The sequence below is a fragment of the Eschrichtius robustus genome, chromosome 4 (assembly GCF_028021215.1).
Source record: "Eschrichtius robustus isolate mEscRob2 chromosome 4, mEscRob2.pri, whole genome shotgun sequence".
NCBI classification, from domain to species: domain Eukaryota; kingdom Metazoa; phylum Chordata; class Mammalia; order Artiodactyla; family Eschrichtiidae; genus Eschrichtius; species Eschrichtius robustus.
This window is the reverse complement of record NC_090827.1, coordinates 12,702,632-12,720,497: the sequence shown is the minus strand read 5'-3', so window position 1 is coordinate 12,720,497 and position 17,866 is coordinate 12,702,632. Positions and strand designations below refer to the sequence as shown.

Sequence of the window (17,866 nt, the reverse complement as noted above, 5' to 3'; positions counted from 1 at the left end):
ATGACTTTGATGGGTTCAAGACTCCAATGGAGGAAATAACTACAGATGTGGCAGAAATAGCAAGAGAATTAGAATTCGAAGTAGAGCCTCAGATGTGACTGCACTGCTATAATCTCATGATAAAAACTTAATGGATGAGGAGTTGATTCTTATGAATGAGCAAAGAGAGTGGTTTCTTAAGATAAAATCTTTTCCTAGTGAAGTTGCTGTGAAGATTGTTAAAATGACAACAAAGGATTTAGAACATTACATAAACTTAGTTGATAAAGCAGTGGTAAGGTTTGAGAGGATTGACTCCAGTTTTGAAAGAAGTTCTACCGTGGGTAAAATGCTAACAAACAGCACTGCACGCTACAGAGAAACTGCTCATGAAAGGAAGAGTAATCTATTCAGCAAACTTCATTATCTTATTTTAATTGTCACGGCCACCTCAACCCTCACCAACCACCACCCTGATCAGTCATCAGCCATCAACATCAAGGCAAGACCCTCTACCAGCAAAAAGATTATGACTTGCTGAAGTCTCAGATGTCGGTTAGCAATTTTTAGCAATAAAGTATTTTTTTAATTAAGGTGTGCACATTGTTTATTTAGACTTAATGCTGTTGCACACTTAATAGGCTACAGTATAGTGTAAACATAACTTTTATATGCATTGGGAAACCAAAAAAATTTGTGTGACTCACTTTTTTGCAATACTTGCTTTATGGCAGTGGTCAAAAACTGAACCCTCAGTATCTCTAAGGTATTCCTGTACATCTTTAAGCAATTAAAAAAAAAGAAAAAAGAAAAAAAAGGAAAAATGTGACCCTGTAGGAATCGGAAGTAATTCATGGAAAATGGAGGAACTAAATATAAATACAGTTGCAATTAGATTTCTGTAAGCGTTTTCAAGAAACTATTATCCATTAAATAAAAACAGGAAAAGAGTACTATAAAAAAAGGATTCAGTGATAAATAATTTTTCAAATTACAAATATAATTGCAGAAATTATTAAGCAAGCAATACAAATATTGGAATATTAGAAATGACACAGAGAGCAGAACAAAAACCCAAAGAGATGAAGAGTAACATAGATAAATAAGAATCATAGAGATTCTTTTCAGCAGTCTCAGTATCCTCCTATTAGAATTCCAAAGAGAATCATAGAGAAAATAGAAAAAAGTTATCAAATTGATACAAGGGAATTTCTTAGAGCTGTATGATTCAGAAATCCTACCAAAATCCCATAAACATGAATAAACAACACATCATTGTAAAATTTCAGAACAATGAGGATAATGAAAATGCCCTACGTGCTTGAAGAGAGAGGTGGGAGTGGGGGGAATAAGGTCATCTACAGAAGGACTACAGTTAGACTAGAAGGTTATTTCTCATTAGCAATAGAGGATATAGAAGACAATGGAATATTATTCAGCCATAAAAAAGAGGGAAATCCTGCCATTTATGACAACATGAATGAACCTGTAGGGCATTATGCTAGTTGAAATAAGCCAGATATAGAAAAACAAATAATAAATATTGTATTATGTCACTTATATGTGGACTCAAAAAAAAGTTGAACTCTTAGAAACAGGGTGTAGAGTGGTGGTTATAGTGTTTGCCAAAGTCTAGGGCTGGGGGGAATGAGGGGGAAATGGGGAGACATTGGTCAAAGGATACAAACTATCAGTTATAAGATGAATAAGTTCTGAGGATCTAATGTACAGCATGGTGACTATAGATAATAATACACTGTATTGTATCCTTGAAATTTGCTGAGAGTATATCTTGTGTTCTCACTACATACACATACAGAAAATAACTATGTGGGTTGATGGTAGTGTTAATTAACTTGATTGTGATAAATATTTCATTCACAGTGTGTATGTATACAAAATCATCAGATTATATGCTTTAAATGTATACAATTTTATTTGTCAATTATGCCTCAATAAACCTGGAAAAAGAAAAAGATAATGGAGCAAGACCTTCAATGTGGTAAGGGAAAATTCAAATGAGAATTCCATTACAAAACTATCAGTCAAGTGCAAAAGCCTGAAAAAGATATTTTCAGATTGAAAAGACTCAAAATTTAAGAAGTTATCTGAGGATTTACCCAGTAAAAATATGAGCATAAGTAATAAAGAAGAAAAATTTGAGATCTAGGAAAGAGTTCACTGAACTTGGGAGATATGTGTTCTCTCATTCTAGAATGACAACTGTACAGCCAACCTGAATTGCAGCCAATCTTTATAGTTGCAGGAACAAAGGACTCCACAAATTAGGTGGAGAAATTAACAGACAACAGAGAACAAGTTAATGTTTATACAGTCTTGAGAATATGATAAAAGGATTAGCTTTCTAAAAATAAAAAAAATAGGTTAGCATAGTACCAACATATTAGGCTTTCAATACAATTCATCAAATTGAAAGACTGTATTTATTTTATGTTTTAAAATTAATAATATAAATCAAAATACAATCAAAACCATGTACGCTTACAGAGAGGCCTCTCCCATAAATATCTTACTAAAGGTTTGAGAAGATACTTTAATTATAGATATTCATAGTTAGTTCTTGATTGTATCTTAGTTTCAGCCTATATATATTTTTTAATTTTAATTTTTAAAAAGTTGAAGTATAGTTGATTTACAATGTTGTATTAGTTTCAGATGTACAGCAAAGTGATTCAGTTATACATACAGACATATCAGCCTATATTTTTTGACTTTTTTTCCTTATTTTTTACTTGAATTGTAGAACACTATTGTAAACTTTTTTCAATTTTTTTTTATTTTGGCTGCGTTGGGTCTTTGTTGCTGTGTGCGGGCTTTCTCTAGTTGGGGCGAGCAGGGGCTACTCTTCGTTGCGGTGCGCGGGCTTTTCATTGTGGTGGCTTCTCTTGTTGCGGAGCACAGGCTCTAGGCGTGCGGTCTTCAGTAGTTGTGGCGTGTGGGCTCAGTAGTTGTGGCTCGTGGGCTCTAGAGCACAGGCTCAGTAGTTGTGGCACACGGGCTTAGTTGCTCCGCGGCATGTGGGATCTTCCTGGACCAGGGCTCGAACCCGTGCCCCCTGCATTGGCAGGCAGATTCTCAACCACTGCACCACCAGGGAAGCCCTATTGTTGTAAATTTATAAAAGATTGTTACTATCTATATTTTATGCTTGTCTTTCCCCTGTTTTGTTAATTTCTCTTTTTAAGATTTATTTTCTCTATTACCTTTCGAATATTCCTATTATTGCTTTTCACTTTATACTACTATTTACATTTATTTCCAAATATCTGTAGCATATTTTTAAATTTTTATTAATGCCATATGAAGAGGAACTGTTCATTCCCACTGATTTCCCAAAGGTGCATATTCTTTAAGAGAAAAGCTGAAAAGGAATATTTATGGGAAAAGAGGAAAAGCCCACCTAAAACATAGATTATTGTTTAGGATGAACAATAAAGATAAGGAAATTACTAATTGAAATATGGCTATTGTTAAAAAAAAAGGCAACAGGCTCCAAATGGACCATTTATGCTAAGCTCCACATCACAACCAAGACTTAATTTAATTAGTTTCAACTCTCTCAGAAATGGAAGCTTAAACCAGTCAATCAAGAATCACCTGGTAAGCACTAGTTAAGTAATCTGCCTGATAGACCCCTAAAAGAAAGTAACCTTGCAATAACCAACCTGCTTTTTTGCCTAGTATAACTTCTTCTGACTCTCTTCTGCCTATAAAGTCTTTCATTTTGTACAGCTCCTTGGAGATTGTTTCTATCGGCTAGATTAGATGAATCAATTTTTGCTCAAAAAAAAACCACTTAAAATTTTTAATATGCCTCAGTTTATCTTTTAACACTATAAATTCACTGTGTTTCCTTGATCTTATATGACATATATCTTTGCACTGATAGTGACAATTCCTAACATCAAAGAATTTCATTTATACACACATTTCTTGATGGCTTTCTTAAAGTAATATCATAGATGTTTATGAATTATTTTCAAAGTGTTTAGTTATAAGTACAATCATTCTCTACAACACGAGGACTTATATATTTATTTGAACTGTTACTGAACAATTAAATGATAAAAAGTTGACTTGTTGAGAAAAGGGTTGGGTTAGCACTATTTGTAAAGTTATATGCAGTAGATTGTATTCCTCCTTACAGCTATGTTCTCTGTGATGATTTACTTCTAGTTGAAATAAGTTTGGGGTCATACTTTTGACTAAGTACCAAAAAACACTTAAAGATGTTAACTCTCCTGAGAGTGGCTGAATTCTGTGTTAAGCTTCTTTAGATGTCAACTTATTTAGATTAGAAAAAGGGAGTTGGTTAAAAAATATACAAGGAAATAAGGAGAAAGTGAATTTCCTTGTTATAGCCAAGCCTTGGGGGAATCCAGGAATAGTAGATAGACCAAGACATGCAAGTGAAATTCAGAACTGCAATACTGTCATACGTCTTATAAACTAGATAATGGGAACCAGGAGGTAATTCAAGATCTAGAGTTGCCAGTATACCCTGTGATGATATTATCTTGCTAAGGTATCAATAATGAAAATTCCTTCTTCATTTCAGTACTGCATCATTTTCACGATTTACATGCTCCCTCTAGGCTCCTTTTGCTATTCACCAGTTATTTCTATACATTACTACTAGTAGTGGTAGTGCTCATAATACAAGTATTATTAATTTTATTCTTTCCTTCTCCCTGCAGTCTCTGATACCCTTTCCTCCTGTGTCTTTCAGCTCCAGCAGCTGCTGGTAAACACTGGTTTTTTATAACATAACACTTTCAAATTCCTCACCGAAAGATTTTTATGGTTTAATTTAGTCACCTGTTCCCTGTCAGCTAAAACATTCATCACTAAGGAATTTTATAAAGTCCACTGATCAGCATGTGGATGATCTTCCCTTTGATCCAGTTGGCTGTGGTCACAGTAGCAAAATCCTGTGTTAGGCGGCATGGCCAACAATGAATGAAGACATGCCTGGAGCCACAGGAAGCTATGGGACAGAATGCCCAGAAGGGGTTTTAGAAACAACATTAAGAAGATTTTCCTATCCATTCCTCCAGTCCAAACTTCACAAGATAGACTCCAGAGTCTATGTTATCTGGCTTGACACTGAATAGTTTTGAAACACTCATGATTTTCCTGAAAAGCCTCATATATTAAATTAGGCTTCCAGAGAATTCTGATGCATTACAACTAAAAGTGAAATCATTTTACCCATACAAGCTACTCAAAAATACATTTTTGACAGGTAAGGTACCTTTTGAAAATAATTAAAATTTTATACTTATTTTGTAAAACCAGTCTTTGATGGATAAATTAGGAGAAGACTTTTCTTATTATACTTAATATTTTTATTTAGAAATTATATATCCCTGCTTGGGTTTCTACCATACTGAAACTCAAGAATCCAATATAATTGATTCAATTAATTATTGTACATTTAAATGGTTAACTTGTGGGTACAATTTATATATTGAGATGATATCACGATGACAAAAATCTAAACCAATACATCAGCAAGTCTATTGAGTGTATGAAAAGATATGAATGGTATACAGTATTATCTTGTATTGAGTTTTTTTGATCAAAAAAGGCAGTGTATAAAGTAACTTGAATATTTTTAAGAAAGTAGATATGAATAAAGCACTGTTTCAAAGCCTTTAATAACTGGAAAAAAAATACAAAGGAAGAGGAAGAGTATAGAGATATGTTCAAGTTAAATTTTGTAACATAGGGTATTTGCTGCAAAATTATATTAGAAGATAAGGTTTAGACCAAAAAAATATTCCTAGACAATAAAAAGATGTTTTTTAAAAAAATCATTTTCAATGCTAATCTAATGACATTTCATTCCGAATACAGATAGAATTATAGATAATGTAAGATTTACATATCCTTTTTCACTTGAAGAAACTTTAGGATTACAACAGATATGATCATCATTTTCACTACAGAAAACAGTGTAGCCTGATGTAAAACCAGAGGGGAAAAGAAAGACAAAGACACAGAGAGAAAAATAATAGCAAGTGTTCTTTGGAGACCTCAACAATATATTGCAGCTGGTATGGAGATTTCATACTATTCTTCATAAATAATCCGTAAACAAAATCTAGCATTGCTGATTCCAAAAGTATACAAAATTGTCAAAATAACAGTAATTTTAATCAGTTAAAGGGAAAACAGTGTCAGAATTAATTTGTTTCACACCTGTTAGAAATGACAAAAAGAATGAACTTACTGATAATGTGTAAAACATTTTATAAACCTGCATATGACATGGGATACATGCCAAAAATGATTTGCAGGTTATCAGTAGTTGAAATGCAACAGATAATCTGAAAATAAAAGCGTCCTTTATAATAGAAGCAAACGGAAAAATGTTGGAAGATGGGATTTGGACTTCCATATGAGGGTTAAAATTCTAAATATTATTTATGGATAGAGAGATGCACATTGGATCTAGTCCATTCTATGTATTCAAATATACATATTCATCCCTTGATTGACCAAAATCATATGACTATGTAAATTTAAGACATTTCCTTAGAGATCTTAAATATTTTTACCCAGATATTATAAAAATGAAAACTATAGTAAAATATCACTAGTAAACTGACCACTTTAGCAAATCGTATTTTTATCTTCAATACTTCATTCCAGTTTTTGGCCACATATATACTCTTCACAATCATTGAAGAGATAGAGTATTAAGTTTTTAGATTTTCTTTATCAAAGTCATTTTCAAGATAATGCAGTTTTATATCTGTTAATTTTAGTGGCTGTATAATAGTCCATTAAGGTGATATAACATGATATAATTTACTGTCTCCCACTGCTGCATATTTAATTTGTATCTATTGTCTCATAAATAACACTGCAGTGGAATTCATGTTGCACATCTTTTTTACACTTCTCTTGTATTATCTCCTCAGGACACAAAACGTTCTGGAAATAGCATTTTGGCTTTGGTAGTGGGAATACAGAAGAAGTAGAAATGCGGCAATGAATCTAAAAATATGATCCTCTATTTAAATCAAGCTCATTGTCTCACTCCATGCTTTAATTAACATTGATGGATTTTTACCTGAACCTTAAGTTCAAGGTAGAAAACACTTCAAATTAAATATTGCATAAATGATTAAAAGCAGGGAAATGACATTAATAAATTGACAGGGATGGTACTAAGAATTTGTTTGCTATAACTGAGTCTAAAATTTATATTAAGGTATAATTTCATGACGCTAGGGAATGTTAACAATCTTGGTGAAATTAAGGAACATATATCAGGGTCAGTTCAGGTGACATAATCCAAAAGCTGTAATAATCTTGGAAGATGAGATAAGAACTTTTAAGAAGAGCGGTGTTAGAACAAATTCCCTATCTCAGGGGTGGGATATTCTTTGTATATCCAGGATTTAGGATATGGCCAGGGTGCAATGTGACATAAATATCAATGGAGTAAAACGAGCTAGGGATATTTGATGTTAGCTATTTAATAGATGATCAAAATGGATGTTAGAGTTACCAATACTGGCAGCAGATAATGCAGTAAAAGAAAAATATAACCTGAGACTTAAATAGCCTAGAAAGTAGAAAAAGTGAATTGCAAAGTGAATAGATTGACATTGATTATATGGACATAAAAAATGGAAATAAATGAAATGGAAATTTTGGTCCTTTTTCATTGCTGCCACCACTCCTCATCCCGTGTTTTCTGTTCTTAACATAAAAATGATTCTTCCAAAATGTTAGTTCAGATCTTAACGCTGTTCTGCTCAAAACCCTTCAATAACTCTCTATTCCTCTGTGTAAAAGCAACATAGGCTATCTCTTTCATGGCTTATGAGTCTATACAAAATCTGTCCGCTGTTATGTTTCTGACTTCCCTTCCAAATACTCTACCTCCTATCACTCTATTTTAGGTGCAATTGCTTCCTTGGAGTTTCTCAAAAATTCCTAGCTTTAAAACCGGCTCTCTCCTTTTCCTGAAATGCTCTTCCCTCAAGTATCCATGAGGCTAATACCTTTATGTTCTCCCACTTTCCTCTGCTAAATGAGCCCTGCCCTGACCATTCTGTTTCAAATGGAAATCTACCATCCTGTCTTATTTCGGGCTGCTATCACGAGTTACCATAGACCGAGTGGCTTATCAAAAACAAAAATTTATTTCTTACAGTTCTGGAGGCTGAAAATCTGAGATCAGGGTGTCAGCATGGTTGGGTACTGGTGAGAGTTCTATTCTGAATTGCATACTTCACCTTGTAACCTCACATGGTGGAAAGAGGATGAGCACTCTCTAGGGTCCCTTTTAGAATGGCACTAATCCTATTCATGAGGGGTCCACTCTCATGATCTAATTATTCCCCTCCCTCCTGAAGGCCCCACATACATTGGGGGCTAAGATTTCAACATGTGAATCTGAGAAGGATACAAACATTCAGTCCATTGTGTTCTTCCCCTGCCCACTACCCTGATTCTTGTCTTTCTTACATGCAAAATATATTCATTCCATCCCAACAGTTCCAAAAGTCTTAACTAATTCCAGCATGAACTCTGAAGTCCAGTCTCATCTAAATATCATCTACATCAGATATGGATGAGACTCAAGGTACAATTCATCCTATGGCAATTTTAACATTCATTATAATTTCATTTTTTTAAATTTATTGTTCACGTTCTATCTCCCACACCCTCCTTAAAGCAGAAACAACTCCAGAGCAAACATTTCTAGCTATTATGTTCACTGATGTATCTCGAGGGCCTGTAATACTACCTGGCACATGGATGACACTAAATAAATATATATTCATAAATAAGTGAATTAACGTTCACTGAAGGGGTTGGGGAAAGTAGGTAAATTGGATTTTAAGGTAGCTTTACAGAATACCAAATAAGAGAAAAAGAAAGAGCAGCACTGAATGCAGCATAACTGTGGAAGAGCCAAATCTGATCATGATAAAAAATTTAATGTGAGATGAAAAACTGAGCAAGAATAAAAATGAAATTGCTGATAATAAAGTACGATGTACATAGTATTAAGAAAAAGAAAGAAAATGGGATTAGTTTAAGTTGGTATGGTGGGAATGAATTATGGGCATATGAGTGTTCACATAGAGGAACAGGGCAATATATGTGGGCTAGATGTTTCAGAGTCCCACTCAAAAATTTACTAAAGATTAAGATTTTAAAAATCTTGAATTATTTATTTTCCTCAAAGCTATGATTCTATGTCTTAAAAGAGTGTAAATTTTACTGAATAATTGTTTGTATTTATAGTCATACCTTTCCTTATTAAGCCCTCACTCTGTGCCAGGTACACTATCAAGCACTTTTCATAGCTTATCTCTCTGTTGTTGAATTCTCACAACAGCCAGCATAAATTTAAAAGATAATTCACTTTATTTGAGTATTTGATTATCTTGATTTCTCCTTTGACAAACTGAAATCCCTGCCATGTTCACTGAGTACACAAAATGCAATCTGGGTTTGATCTCAAGTGTTCATTATTTGAAATGTCTTACTTGTATTATTAAACCACTTCAAGACCCAATTAAAAGGGAAAACAATCAAAGAAGAAAACATGTTTTTGCCACATGCCAGTCTCATATCTTTTATTAAAATGGTACTCCATAAATTTGCATTTATTTCTTACCTGAACTTATATTTCTTATTCTCTCATAAGGAAATATGCATCTTGAATATCTTTTTGTTTACATCTCATTTTCTAATTATTATTTGCATATCTACAGAATCATTGGAAACAATTCTCTGGAACACACACATGAAATTCTTTGAAAGCACTATGTTTTCACCTTGTTTATAAAAGAATAAGATTCATTCATATAAAATAATTGTAAAATACTTCCTAGGTAAAAATTCATTCTCAAATGAGTAAATTAAAGATCATACAGTACAGAATATCTATCAAGGTATTGAATTTTTTAATAAAGTTAATTTAGTATCAATTAGTGATAACAACTGAAGGCTGAATTATTTCATATTTCAATAAAAGAAGCCTTATGACACTGAAGCTGAGTAGGTACCATCACAAATATACACTTGACAGCCAATAAATGTGTTTAAAATGTTCAATATTTTGACTTATCAAAAATGGTAAATTGATAAAAACATGTTAGTGACATTTTGTTTTTTTCACATGATATATAGGGAAAATATGGATATTTGCAAAAGTAAGTGTTGACAAAGTGATAACATTTTAAATATAGAAATAAATTATTCCACTCATGTTAAAAATAATATTATTATCCTCATAATTGTCATAAGAAATCATTTTACTGTCATATATTTTGATTTTGAGTCATTATAAATTTGAGTCATTAATTGATTGACTGCTTTTCTGATCTTCATCACCTTTTTGCCCCCCTCTGCTATAGAAGCATTAGGTTTATTGTTTGACTATGATTATCTATGATAATTTACTTTTCTGATGACGTGTAACAAATAGTTATTTGTTTGAAAAATTGTTTTATTTAGGGAAGTAGCACAAAACTTGCCCTGAAAATTACTGTTTCAGTATTTGTATCTGCCATTCTGTCCTTTTCCTTAGAGAGAGAGGCTGACAGAGAGGAAGAGAGACTAAATTTTTGCAACCAGTTTACCTTTAGTAATAATAGGTATTTTCTTAATGACTGTTTTAAATTGCATCTAATAATACATTAAATAACTCATATACATTTTCTCTTCATTCTCTATTCACTTTCTTAGTGCTTTTTATAATAACTATTTTTCTTCTTCTCAAACCCCATTAATTTTTTGAGGACTAGAAACTGTATCATATAGTACTGAGAATATTAAAGACTGGAAGTAATATCATATAATGTTAGGATAGAAATGAACTTAAATGATCATAAAATTTGCAATTCTCCTTCTTTTTTAGATTGTTCTAAGTATTTGAAATATCTGTCTTATCTAGATCCAAAGTAAATTGTTCTTAAAATGCCCACTTGTTTCTTGACATGATCATTTGGGCTAAAACAAAAGATATATTTCCCCACTTGTGCATTCATGTATCATTCCATTAGCAGATATTTAATGAGTGATACTATGAACCACACAGAGTTAGGTACTAAGGATACAGGTTTTTAAAAGTACTTTTCCTCTTTTTTTTTTTTCTTTTAGATTCCATATATATGTGTTAGCATACAGTATTTGTTTTTCTATGTATAGCTGATTCACTTTGTTATAAAGCAGAAACTAACACACCATTGTAAAGCAATTATAATCCAATAAAGATGTTAAAAAAATAATAATAAAACAAGAAAAAAAAAGTAAAAAAAAGTAAAAAAAAAACCAATAAAAGTACTTTTCCTCAAATTGTATACAGCACAGTGGAGAAGACTAAGACATATAGTAGATGACTACAACGTGCTTTGATAAACGCTCTCATAAAAATCAAAGCAGGTAGTTCTATAATCACATGGCACATTACTTAATTCAGCTTGGCAAGAAAAGGAAATGAAATATTTGCAGTTCTCTTTGTACTCCTACTTGGACCTGCAATGTAAATGTGCTATGTCCCTGTAAACTCCCATCATCTCCAGTAGCTGTGAGCTGCTCTCTGTCATGGCCATGTCCTTTCTAGATATAATATCTTGCAACAACAGGGAGAAACAAATTACTATAATAGAATATACATGTTACTCCTTGACATTGAGACAGATTTTCTTCAGTCTGATAATATTTTCGGATCCCCTTTGTTTCTTGGATATTGCTAACTTTTCAGTGTTTTTTTGTTTTTAATATATCACTTTTACATCTCTGCTTCAGTTCTTCTTTAATTAGTTTTTCTTCATTAACTTAACATTTTTATTTCATAGTGACACTCCACTCTTCTGATTTTTCTCTTATCTTTCAGACAGATTCTTCTAAATTCCCTTTACTGGTTTCTTACTTATGTCAAATTGCCTCAGGGCTATGTCCTGTACCTTTTTCCTTTTTCCTCCACAAATTACTTTTTTGGTGATTCCATTTACTCTTAGGGATTTAAAAAATAATTTGGGAGCTTGAAAGGTCCTAAAGTTTTACCTTCAGGCAAAGATACTCTTCTGGATTTGCATACTCAATTACATATTTGACATTCTGTGTGCCTGTCCCACAGGCATCTGAAATTCATAACTCCTATATCTGAAATCTGAAAATTTTTCCCCTTTCTTTCCACACCCAATCCCTGTGAATCTAAATTCAAAATATGACTTTATTTATATACATATCTCCATCTTCACTGACACCATACTAGTTCAAGCCACCATTGTCTCAGGTCTGAATTACTGCAATAACTTGCTAAATCATCTCCTCACTTATCTTCCTTTAAACTGTCTAAAATTTATTTTAACATGACTAGCTGCTTCCTTTCTTAAAATCCTTCAGTAGCTTTTCATTATTTTTAATATGAAATGAATATTTAATAATAGAGCCTGTAAGACCATGAAACCATTTTTATAAAATGATAATAATATATATAAAACATATTTGGTAATAAGTAATTGCTTAATAAAAGGTAGATATTTGTTCCTAATGAGACCATAAGTACTAGAGAAAATATGAAAACACATACACTTACCTCTCATTATGTCATTTAATGTACCTGTATCTCTCGGATGCAGAATCCAGATAATATTTTAAGTAGAATTATTGTAAAATTAAATAACATCAGGTAAGCAAGATATCTGAAATAGGCATGCTACTTAGGTTCTGAATAAGTGGTGGGTTTTTTTTTTTTCATTTCATTATCACTGTAATCATCCAAGGAATATGCTAAAAAAGAATTGTACCATAGTTTAATCTTGAAGGTGCCAATTTGTCATATTATAAGTGATTACTATAGCTCTGAGTAGATTTCAGCCAATAGAGAAGACTTTGGGCTGGTTTGTGTGATAACGGGAGAATAATATTGAACTTGGTTCATTTATGCAAGGTAGCAAGATGTCTGCCCTAACAGGAAAATACTTTGTATATTTTAAATGTTCATTTCTACTAAGGTCAATTTTAAAAATAAGCAATTAATTCTAATAATCTTATTAATCACTCTAGAAAATCCCAACCAAAACAATAAAAACAAAAATAATTCAAAGGTTTTGTTTTTTTTTTTTCTTTAATTAATTAATTAATTTATTTATTTATGGCTGTGTTGGGTCTTCACCTCTGTGCGAGGGCTTTCTCCAGTTGCGGCGAGCGGGGGCCACTCTTCATCGCGGTGCACGGGCCTCTCACTATCACGGCCTCTCCTGTTGCGGAGCACAGGCTCCAGACGCGCAGGCTCAGTAATTGTGACTCACGGGCCCAGCTGCTCCGCGGCATGTGGGAACCTCCCAGACCAGGGCTCGAACCCGTGTCCCCTGCATTGGCAGCAGACTCTCAACCACTGCGCCACCAGGGAAGCCCCATAGGTATTCTTAGCTGTATTTAATTTCTTTTTCCAGCAGCACCTCAGTTATTTCACTTTTGAACGGATCATATTCCAAAGAAATCTTTCCATTGTAGTAATGTTAAGACAATTTATTGTGGGTGTGTATACTTTTAATGATAAATGGATAAAGGAAGATTTTAAATGATGAAATTGAATGTTTTAATAGAGTAAAACAATAATTGAGAATTAATCAAAATATACTATTTGCTCTTTTGCAGTTTGAGTTCTTAGAACAAGAATATTTTCCTGGTAAGTTAGAGACAAATTCACTGTATAAAATCATTGATAATACAAGAAAAATGTTCACTTCTTGGAATTGTAGGCTCCCTACCACTTCATTCAAAACTTATGAACACATAATTTATAAGCACAGTATTTTATAAAAAATGAAAATTTCATTTTATATAACCACAGAGAAATTTTAAATTTTAGAGAAATTAAAAAATTCTCTATATTCATTTGTATTAAAGTAAAATAGTAGCAAGTTATCATTTTGTATTTGAGACTTTATTTTACCTCCACATCAAGGTGAGAATCAGAGAAATATTACCACAAATTTGATATTTGCTTTCAACATATATCAGAACGTTTGAGCCATTTCCTTAAGCTCTTTATTTAGTTTACTAGAGGAGTCTGCTATTGTGAAATATATCAGATAAAGCACTTAGTTATAAACCTAAAGATTACAGGATATAGGGGAAATAATACAAAACATCAAATAATTATGAACATCAAAAAATTATGATGTTTAGATTTTAAGGTGTAAAAACTAGGATAGTACACTTCCTTTATCTTTCCTGCAAATTTGATACGAAGATACTTGTAGTAGGAGCCTGAACAAGCTAGACTAGTCAGAAAGGCCCATCCATGAAGTCTAATGAAAGCCTGAAAGATGGTGATGACTAGGATATAAGTTGTGACATAAATTTTTAGTGAATTCAGTCATATATATATATATATATATATATATATATATATATATATATATATATATATATATATATTTATCATATAAACATCTCCAGAGTGGGAAGAGGACCCCATGCAATCTTTTCACTAAGTAATAATATTTACAAGTTCAGTTTATAGAAAAAGATATTTGAGAGGTAAAAGCATTGCTGCTTGCAATAACCTAATGTAGATTTTTGACACGTTTTCAACTTTTTATAATCATCCCCCAAAAGCAAAATAAATATAAAGATTAAACTCAAAGAATAAACCACGTGAAATTTTTAAGCATTATAAAGAAAGGACCTTGATTTCAGAGCTTCCTGAAGGGCACACATTTCAAAAATTGAGCATCATCTACAGAAAGTCTTACTGTTTGAATGAGGAGAACTGTTACAAGAATGTTGCACACATACACTGCCAAATGTAAAATAGCTAGCTAGTGGGAAGCAGCGCATAGCACAGGGAGATCAGCTCGGTGCTTTGTGACCACCTAGAGGCGTGGGATAGGGAGGGTGGGAGGGAGACGCAAGAGGGAGGAGATATGGGGATATATGTATATGTATAGCTGATTCACTTTGTTATAAAGCAGAAACTAACACACCATTGTAAAGCAATTATACTCCAATAAAGATGTTAAAAAGAAAAAGAATGTTGCACCGTTATTGTTTGTTATTGGAAAAATGTGTGAAAGCCATCCAAATATTCACTGACAAGATAATGGGTATACCTGTCATATATTCATACAGTTAAATATGATGCCTTATTTTAATGACTAAGAATGAGGCTTCTGGAGTCAGACTTTATGGATTTGAATCCCAGGTCTACTAGTCATTTTTCTCCAGTTATTTCACTTCTCTGCATCTGTTTACTCATATATAAAATATTGATAATGAGAGTTTCCACCACTTCTTTCCTGTAGAAATAAAAGCATTTGGACACACAAAGAGCTTAGAACTGTTTCTGAAACACAGTAAGTCTAGAAAACACTAGTTATTATTTTCTTATCATTTTTAACGCACTGATGATAATGAGTAAACATACTTCACATGTGATCACATGAATGTGAATGTTCTTTAATATAACGTTGAATAATAAAAATGTGTGCCAGAAAAATATGTATAATACAGTACCATTTATATGAAGTTCCAAAACAAGGATAATTCAAACCATATCGTGTTTAAGTATACTTAAATTTGTGGTAAAACTAAAATGAAAGCAGAAAAGTAACTGCATATTTCATCGGAGCAGTAACCTCCTAGCAAGGCTAGAAGATGGGACAGTGACACGAAGCACACAGGGAGCTTTAAGAAGAGAGGTCATTTCAAATGTTTTAATTGGGTGCTGGCTATACCAGTGCCATTCATTATATTATGTTCATTATGTTATTTTGTAATATAAATTATTTTTGAACAAAACTTAAAGAGGTGACTCATAGAGGGCCTGGGGCCGGTGGACGGGGAGCCTCTCTCTCCGGCTCTCTGCGGGAGTGCGGTGGAGCAGCCCGGCCGCCCTGGAGTCGGCAGTGACAGGGTGTCTCTCCGGGGTCCTCGTGCACACCTGGGCCGCTTCTTAGCACCTTTGCCAAATGCCATTGTTTGTTTTGTTTTCTGCGTTTAGTTTAATTTTGAATCAAATGCTTTATTTTCCTGTGGATTCTGACAACGTTTACACTGTGAGGAAAATTGTTTAGAATTTATTTTGCAACCCATGGAAAAGTGTTAATATGTCCTCGATGGGCTTCCTGGAATATTGGTGTGTTTATTTGCATCAGATGTGCTGGCATCCATAGGAATCTTGGGGTTCATATACCCAGGGTCAAGTCAGTCAACCTAGACCAATGGACACCGGAACAGATCCAGTGCATGCAAGATATGGGAAATACTAAAGCAAGACTGCTATATGAAGCCAATCTTCCAGAGAACTTTCGAAGACCACAGACAGATCAAGCAGTGGAATTTTTCATCAGAGATAAATATGAAAAGAAGAAATACTACGATAAAAATGCTGTAGCTATTACAAATAAAGAAAAAGAAAAAGAAAAAAAAAAAAGGAAGAGAAAAAGAGAGAAAAGGAGCCAGAAAAGCCTGCAAAACCTCTTACAACTGAAAAGCTGCAGAAGAAAGAAGATCAGCAATTGGAGCCTAAAAAAAGTACCAGCCCTAAAAAAGCTGCAGAGCCCACTGTTGATCTTTTAGGACTCGACGGCCCTGCTGAGGTGCCAGTGACTAATGGGAACACAGCCACGGGACAGGCCTTGAACGACGATCTGGACATCTTTGGACCGATGATTTCTAATCCCTTACCCGCAACTGTCCTGCCGCCAGCTCAGGGGACGTCCTCTGTACCAGCAGCTGCCGCTCTGTCTACAGTGATGTACATCTGGGGATCTGGATCTGTTCACTGAGCAAGCTACCAAGTCAGAAGAGGTGGCCAAGAAACAGCTCTCCAGGGACTCCATCTTATCTCTGTACGGCACAGGGACCATCCAGCAGCACAGCGCTCCTGGTGTGTTTATGGGACCCACAAATATACCGTTTCCCTCACAAGCACCGGCTGCATTTCAAGGCTTCCCGTCCATGGGGGGGCCTGTGCCTGCAGCTCCCGGCCTCGGCGGGAAGCGTGATGGGGCTGAGCGCGGGCGTGATGGTGGGCGAGGCCCTGCCCAACGGCTTCATGGGAAACGCACAGACTGGGGTGATGCCACTTCCGCAGAGTGTGGTCGGCCCCCCAGGAGGGATGGTGGGACACGTGGGTGCAGCCCAGAGTAAGTTTGGCCTGCCGCCAGCTCAGCAGCCCCCATGGAACCTCTCCCAGGTGAACCAGCAGATGGCTGGCCTGAGCCTGGGCAGCGCAAGCCCCGCGGCGGGCTTCAGCCAGCCCCCCAGCACCACGGCGGGGGCAGCAGGGTGGTCGGGGGGCTCGTCAGGTCAGACGCTCAGCACACAGCTGTGGAAGTGACCCTGCAGCACGGCCCACCGCGCTCCGCCCCACCCCCCCCCACCCCCCCGACATTCCTGCGGAGATGCAGCCGGGTTCCCCTGTTCATTCGTGTACATAATATTTTTTTCTTTTTTCCCCATTGGTTCATATTAAGAATTATCTGATTGATGGATTGACTGTGTTGGTCTGTACTGATGGATTAAATTTGCTGTGGCGAAAAGCAGGTTGAGAAACCATTTCATGTCGAAGGCAGCTTTTGCTCACAATTTCCCAGGATTTCATAGACACAGTATCTGGGAAGCTGCTCGGTCAACGTGCATAATCAGTTTCCCTGTCGATGAAATTACAGCTCTCGTGTTTGCATATAAGGGAAGTAGCTCTCATGTTTGTTAGTAATACCTCTAACAGTATGAACCCCACCCCCAGATTAGCCAGTAATCCTGTAGGAAGGTACGGTATGATCAAATGTTTAATCATATAAATAGAATGTCAGTGTATCACTGAGCACTGTTTTCTAGTGTATCCAGATCCTTTTATGTCGTCATTCACGTC

The 17,866-nt window shown here is 34.7% G+C and overlaps 1 pseudogene; it reads left to right on the top strand.

The window, feature by feature from the left end:
• The window catches only part of LOC137764463 (stromal membrane-associated protein 1 pseudogene), a 55,688-nt pseudogene extending 38,344 nt beyond the window's left edge, over window positions 1-17,344 (top strand).
• The last annotated feature ends 522 nt before the right edge of the window (window positions 17,345-17,866 follow it).